Raw genomic sequence first — 7599 nt, forward strand, 5'->3', positions numbered from 1 at the left:
ATCCCTGTGCTGGGGACCCATGCATGTTCATCTGAGTCCTCTGCAGCTCGTGCATTGCAGGACTTCATCTGACACACTTCTCGCCTCTCTCTAATGTGTAATGGACACTTCAGACTTGAACACGTCCTAAACCAAGTTCAGGATTTCCCACCATGACTTCTCTTAACCTACTCCTTTTCAAGCATCTGGACACTCCAGTCCTCCGATTGTTCAAATGTTATATTCTACTGTGTCATTTTTGGTTTCTCAAAAAATATTATTTTTTTGCCTCTACCTTAAAAGGATGTCTAGAATATGACCACTTCCTACTTCCTGCTCCCTTTTTTCCAGTCCACGTGAACATTCTATTTTTCTCCGGGTCTTTGCAGTAGTATCCCGTTTTTCACTTTGTTTCCTGCTGTTGGATTCTCAACCACGCAGCCACATAATCTCACATAAACCAAGTCAGGTTATTCTTAATCATTTGATGGAAACCTTCCACTAATTCCCAACTCACTGAGTGCAGGAACTAGGCTCCTTCCTCTTAGCCAATCATTACCTCCTGGTGATGTCAGTGGCTCTTCTTACCTCAAGGTCCATCCATCCGCCTTCCTTTCTCTCACTTGCTTGCCATACTGTTAGCACCTCCAGGTATACTTCTTGTCTCTACCATCTTGCTTCTCCTACTAGAATGGAAATTCCATGATGTTCTTGATTTTCCTGCTCTGTGCAATCTTCACTCTAGGAGGACATCTCACACAGGATAGGCAGGCATGGAGTATTTCTTGATCCAACATACAAATAAATAAATTACAAAGAAAATTATCTAAATATTAGAAATAATAGTACAATTTTCAAGTAACTGAGAAGATGAATAGAATTAAAAATTAATAATAACAGACAGAAAAAGAAAAAACTGAAAGGGTGAATAGTACTCTAAAATAGAGCAGCAGAAGATAGAAGACATGCCAGTAACCACAATCTATGTGAATGATACTGTCCTTAGATTGAATTTTAAACATGTACTGATGAGCTCTTTATAGGATGCAATATAAAACCAAATGTTGCAGAGAGGCTGGAAATAAAGGAAAAAGTAATTATACACTAGGCAAAAGTTAATAACAAGGAAACAGGAACAATAAATGCTCAACTGAGAAGATGTAACTCAAGGCTAAAAACATTAAGGAAGGAAAAAGGAAAGGTGTGTGGTATTGATAGAAGACCTACCCAGATGATAGAGGGATCAAAGCAATTTACAATTTTCATCACAGCTTTGACATAAAAATGCAAGGATAAATTGAAAATCTACATCGTAGTGAGAGATTTTAACACTTCTTTCTCGGAAACTGACAGATCAGGTAAAACAAAAATGAAGATGCTGAGTACATATAACAGATTTTTCTTGGGCATTGGAAGAAAATTGTGCTCCAAAAATGTATTTAGAAGATGGATTATGAGGGAATAAAAACAAGGAGACATAGCCGAGGACAAAGAAAATAACCACACATTGACTTTGTACTGTGTGAGCGTAGGAGTGACTTTAGAATTCAAGTCCATTTTCTGATATTTGAAAACATCTGGATCCTGACATTGCTTCAAACAACAGTTCTGAGTGACAACCAGGTTTAGTTGCATCGGAATTACATTACATGTGAGTTTGTTTGGCACGTAGCTCTAAGTACCCACCATAGCGATGTGTCCAACTGTCACATATCCTTCCAAGAACTTATGGTTCATGAGGGCATGTAAGTAGTTCAGGTCAAGCCTCAGAAGCATACTGACTTCTCTTGGTTTCTATGTCCGTGAGGAGTAAGGGGGAAAAATAAACTTCACATGTCATTTACATTTCTATTTCATAGTTTCCATCATAGTTGGCTTCATGGGAAAGCCTCAGTCCTGGGTATGAAAATATCATTCTGGTAATTTTCCTATTTAATTATGACCTCTGTCTTTAGAGTTGAATTTTATTTAGGCAAAAAAGGGTGAGAGAGCAAACAGTGTGAATGTTGTGGGTATTAGAAGTGTAACAAATGAAAGAAGAAATGCTGTACAGAACAAAGTTGTTGTGACAAGTCCTCATGTTGACTTATGTGCTTGGAATTATGAGCAGACTTTTCACTGTGCCCATCTCCAGTACTCCACTAGCTACCCTGGTGTTCATTGCTCTAGATCTTAGTAAAACTTTCTACCTATAAAGACACCGAAGACCAGGCAAACTGGGTAGAGGGCCGTTTAACTCCTTTCACTTTACTCTTTTCTACAGTACACTGTTTTCTACTGAAATGTATATAACTTGCTTGGAATACTGAAATACCAAGTGGAGAGTGAGTAAAAATAGAACAGAATAATTCATGCAAATGAAAATTTGCATGTGTCCATAAAATTATCCAAAGATATATATATCCAACACATAGTAATGGAAGCCTGGGGAGAGGAGGGCAATAGGGATGTGTGTTGGGGACAGGAGATCAAAAGCAATCAAGAGCATGTCCCTACAGAAAATAATGATTACACCTCACGCCCAGAGGTGTAACTGGTTCTAATATTTGTATGTAAGGTCCTAAAAAAGTAAACGTTTTCTCTCTTCTTCCTTTGATACTGGGGATTGAACCTAGAGCATCTTGCATGCTTGGCAAGTTCTCTACCTCTGAGCCATATTCTCAAACCTGGGGTGGGGTAAGTAAATGAGTGATGTTTGAGTGAATCTCTTCTTTCCTTTAGCCCTTTAAATATCCAACCTGAGCAGAGATGGGAGTTCTGACCTCATGGGGCTTCTTCATGCACAGCCCAGGACTGCTCAGAGAAATTCAGTCCAAGTCCTTTCTGTCCTCTTGGTACTTACACTGAGAATGTTGGAAGTTAGGAATTTTCTTCTGTGGATTATTTTGCACTCATACAATCCCTTTGTATTACTTAATTCAAGTTAACATATATCTACCTCCATCCAGTAAATACCCCTGTGTCATCCTGGAAGCTGCTCATCCATTTTCTCTAACATGACAATCCTGTGCTTTTTAAATACATGCCATTACATGCTTTCTACATATTACTCACTCATCTTAGTCAGTGGCTTTTATAGAAATTGATTTAGTCATCATATATTTTCATGATGGTGGTTCTTGGTGAATTAAAAAAATACTATTACTTTTACTTATCAAGTGTGAGATACTTTTATGGGTCAAAGTATTTTTTAAAGGTGTAATTGGGCTATTTTTTACCCTTTAAAATTCTGTACTGCTAATAAAAGCCAAGACAGGAAATATCTCTTAGAAAAAAGCCTTGCACTGAAGATAGAGCACATGTGAATTTGGAAATTAATCACAGTCAACTTTAACTGAGGAATTGATGTGATTTTATGCTGGAAAACAAAGAAGTTTTTCATGTTTTGGAGTCAGCATCCCTCACAAGAATGCCCAGAGGCTGGTCTCCTAGGTGATTCTAGATGCCATCAAGTTGCCAATCAATATTAGCCATCACACATGCTTTAAACAAGCAAAAAACCAACCGAAATTTACTTATACTTGTTTGAATGAAACTTGCTGTCTTAGCTGACCCCACCTACTCAGTATATGACCATGGATTTGTCATCAAATCAATTTCTAATTCACCTCTCATGTAAGAAACTTGGGATAACTCAACCCAATCACTCCTCTTACAGATTTGTTTTAAGCATTGACTATGATTCCATATGCAGAGAAACTAGCTGTGTACTGGTAAAAAGTACATGGCATTCAAAATCTATCTTTCCTCTTTGTTGGGAAAAAGCATTGCTGGAGATATGGGAAATTCACTGTGGATTGATTAATTTCGATTAGAACCTAGTATTATTTACTTTTCTCATTTCTGTGACAAAATATTGACAAAAGCAGCTTAAGGAAGGGAGGGTTTCTTTGCTTCACAGTTTGAGGACACAGTCATCATAGAGGGGAAATCATAATAGCAACAGGTGGAGGCAGCTGGTCACATTGGGTAGAGTCATCACTGTGGGGAAAGCATGGTGGCAGGAGCATGAGGCAGCTGGTCACATTGTGTGCAGTTATCACAGTGGGAAAGCATGGTGACAGGGGCATGAGGCAGTCAGTCACATTGTGTACAGTCAGGAAGCAGAGAGGCATGAATGTTAGTACTCACCTTGCTTTCTCCTTTTTACTCAGTCCAGGACCCCAACCCATGTGATCTAGAAACTCCCTCACAGATACTCCCAGAGACCTGTCTCCTAGGAAATTCTAGATGCTGTTGAGTTGACAGTATTGCCATCACACTGTGAACCCTGAAACTCAGTTGAACGGGTCCAGGGGTCACAGATGGTACTTTTTGTCTAACACTGTTACACTGATAAGTAAGAAATAAGCTACCTTCTCTCCATTCCTCACTTCTCCCTGCTGTGTGAGACTTGAAGTGCATGCTTTGGTGGCTGTAGAAAGGAAGCCAGAAACTGCCACTGCTCTGTGTCTGATTGTGGGTAAGATGGAAAACAATCTGAGGGAGAGGTAGCTGTTCTGATCATCCTTGGGTTTGGTATCACTCTAACATTACTCATTTCTTCATTCAAAGAACAGCTTCTATCAGTTCTAAGCCCAAAGATCATTGTTTGGTAATGGAGCAACAACCGGTCACTAGCTTTGCTACTCAGAGTGTTGTCCATGAAACAGCAGCATCACAAATATTTAGGAATTCTGCAGAAGTGCAGAATCTCATTTTCTAGGCCTCCCAAATCCCGTTTTATCAGGAATCTTTAAAGTATTCAAAGCACTTTGTATTAGGTACTTGCCTCCTTGCTGGAACAAAACATGTGATAAAACCAACTTAACTAAGCAAACATTAGGGGCTCACAGTTTAGGGATTCGATAGATCCAAGTGGGGAGGTCAGAACAGGAGCTTTGGGACAGGTGACTCATTGTGCCTGAAGTCCAGAAGCAGAGGGATGGATGCTAGTGCTCAGATCACGTTTTCAATTTTTACTCAGTCTAGGAACCCAGTTTTTGGAGTAGGTCTAGTCTTCCCACTAAAGTTAACCTAACCTAAACAGTTTCTCACCGTTTCCTAGACAATTCTAGATCCTGTAGTGGACAATCAATATTAACATCATATAGTGTTTAAGCACACACACACACACACACACACACACACACACACACACACACACTCACACACACACACATGCATGCACACGTTACTTGTAATTGTTTGAGAAAAGCTCACTGCCTTCATCTTCAAAGTGTGTTTCCAGAAACTTCATCAAATCTCGTCAAGCTCCTGCAAGGATGCTCTCATTTCTGTGAAAGGGAAGTAAATATGGAGAATGAAAGGAGCTTGCAGAGGGATGGGGTGGGTGGCTGTTGCTTGGTGAGTGGGGCCATGATCACGTGCAGGCAGCTGTCTCCGTGTGAGATATCAGGACTCCCGCTGGAGCCACATCTGCCTTTTGATACCAGAGTTAATTAAACAGTTATAATACAGCACACCATTTGCATGAGATGATGCCTTTTGGAAGTTGTCAAAGTTTCTTTGAAATGAGAAAGATTGATTTGTACACTGGCATTTTAAAGACTTGATTAATGTCATGCTATTTATTGTGGCCACCCCTGATCTTTAATTATGAAATTATGCAGCCTGGAATGAGGCTGTTGGCCCCCTCTGCGCTAAGTTTAACTGAACACCACTTCTCTTTGATCTCTTGGTGTGGGCTTCAAAAATCAGTATGCAAACTGCCTTGCTCTTACACTCTTGATCTCCACTTCTCTTGGGGGCGGTCACTGATTTTTGAAGGTATAAGTGTACACCACTTCTGTTGTGGCCAGCTGCTTCTGTATTTGCATTCTGTGGGCTGCGGGGGACTCTTGGTGAGTGGCTGAATCTGAACTGCTTCTCTCAGGCTTTTGTTCTTGCTGCTTTCTTGGAACATGCATTCTCCAGGCAAAAATAAAAAAGAGTTGTAGGAGAATATTGAGTTTACATAGAAGTTGTACAAGCTTCTGTGAATCAAATGAAAGAGTAAAAAAATGTCATGATGCTAATTTCTCATAATAGTCCAATTTTTCTTACAACAAGGAAGCTATTCTGAGCAATTAGAGTGGGCTCAATGGAATACAAAGGTTCTTAAATTGGAAAGGGAGTAGAAGAGAGAACCTGAAAGATGGCAGAGTGAGAGGGACATAGCTGGGTGTCCCCTAGAACCTGAAAAAGGCAAGAGTAGGAATTGTCTGCTGGAGCCTTTTGAAGGAAACACATCCCAGCAGCATGTGATGACCCTTCATCCAGTAAGATATAAATGGGATTTCTCATCTACAGAGGTGTAAAATAATGTCATTGGGTTGCTTTATTCTACTAAAACCTTCTCCCACACCCCTCATGTCTGCAACAATATTCAATGTAGACTGGATTAATCTTGAAACCCAATAAGATTTAAGATTAAATATTTCAAGTTCTGGACAAGATACTAAAATACTCGTAAACCTTCTAGATCATTTATTTGATTGATTGATATCAGGAAGAGGGAAAGCTTGGATACTGTGAAAGATCTTGCTGGGCTGTTTGGTCAGGACAACGCATTGCCCACTTGGTCGGGAGGCCACATCACATCATGGCCCTTGAGAATTTCACTGTCATCAATAATTCTCCACCTTAATTCTTCCACCATGCTTTTATGCACATGAGCCTATTTTCTGGTCATGACACCATGTTTGTAATTGCTATTGTTGGCATGTCTACTTTTTTTTTTTGTTAAGTCAGGCTTCGAATGCCAGGAACTCATGACTGAAATTACATTTGCTGTGACCCACACCATAACACAGACCCAGGTACGTCTCCATGTCTCTCACGACAATCAAGGCCACAGTTTAGGTGTAGACTAAACTGCTTCTGCCTAACCCTCTACTGGGAAGTGCAATTTAAATAAATTCCCTTTTAGATGGTTCTATCACTAGATGGCAGTTCGGAGTGATACATCTAGACAGGGTGAGTTAGCCATCTTTCTGTCTTTCTCATTTTTGCTGCTTTAGACATGTTTGAAACTACTTTTAACTTTAGTCTCATGGGTGTGTTTTTACAAAGATAAATGGAAACCAACCAACTTCTTACTCTTTAGTGTATGGGTAGCTTTTGTTTGCCATTATCAAGTCTGCTACAATAAAATTTTCACATTCTTCTTAACACCTCATCTCTGGTGAAAATGAAAATGTTGCTTCAGATCACACCATAGCAATTTGGTGCAGACCATGAAACTTTCATACTACTCAATGTTTTAATAAATGATCCACTTTGAGTAAGTATAAGAATGACTAGGATGTAGAAGCTTGAGACCAGCCTGGTCTCCAGAGCGAGTGCCAGGATAGGCTCCAAAGCTAAACAGAGAAACCCTGTCTCGAAAAACAGAAAAAAAAAAAAGAAATAAAATGCTACCCCCACTTTTATGTAAAGAATTTTAGTGTCGTTTAAAGATGTTGAGGGACGAGTTTTCTGTGCTGGCATGATGTCTGCATTTCAATATGGTAGCCACTGACCATGTATGCTATGCTCACTCTTCACTTGAAATGTGGCTAGTACAACTGAGAAATCAAATTTACAATTTTATTTTCTGAATTTAAATGCAAAATGCCATATGTGATTTGGGATTATCAG

The 7599-nt window shown here is 39.6% G+C and overlaps 1 pseudogene; it reads right to left on the reverse strand.

The window, feature by feature from the left end:
- Positions 1–6361: 6361 nt before the first annotated feature.
- Positions 6362–6791, reverse strand: LOC113832517 (annotated as a pseudogene).
- Positions 6792–7599: the final 808 nt, after the last annotated feature.

This window comes from Cricetulus griseus (genome assembly GCF_003668045.3).
Source record: "Cricetulus griseus strain 17A/GY chromosome 1 unlocalized genomic scaffold, alternate assembly CriGri-PICRH-1.0 chr1_1, whole genome shotgun sequence".
In the NCBI taxonomy this organism is placed as follows: domain Eukaryota; kingdom Metazoa; phylum Chordata; class Mammalia; order Rodentia; family Cricetidae; genus Cricetulus; species Cricetulus griseus.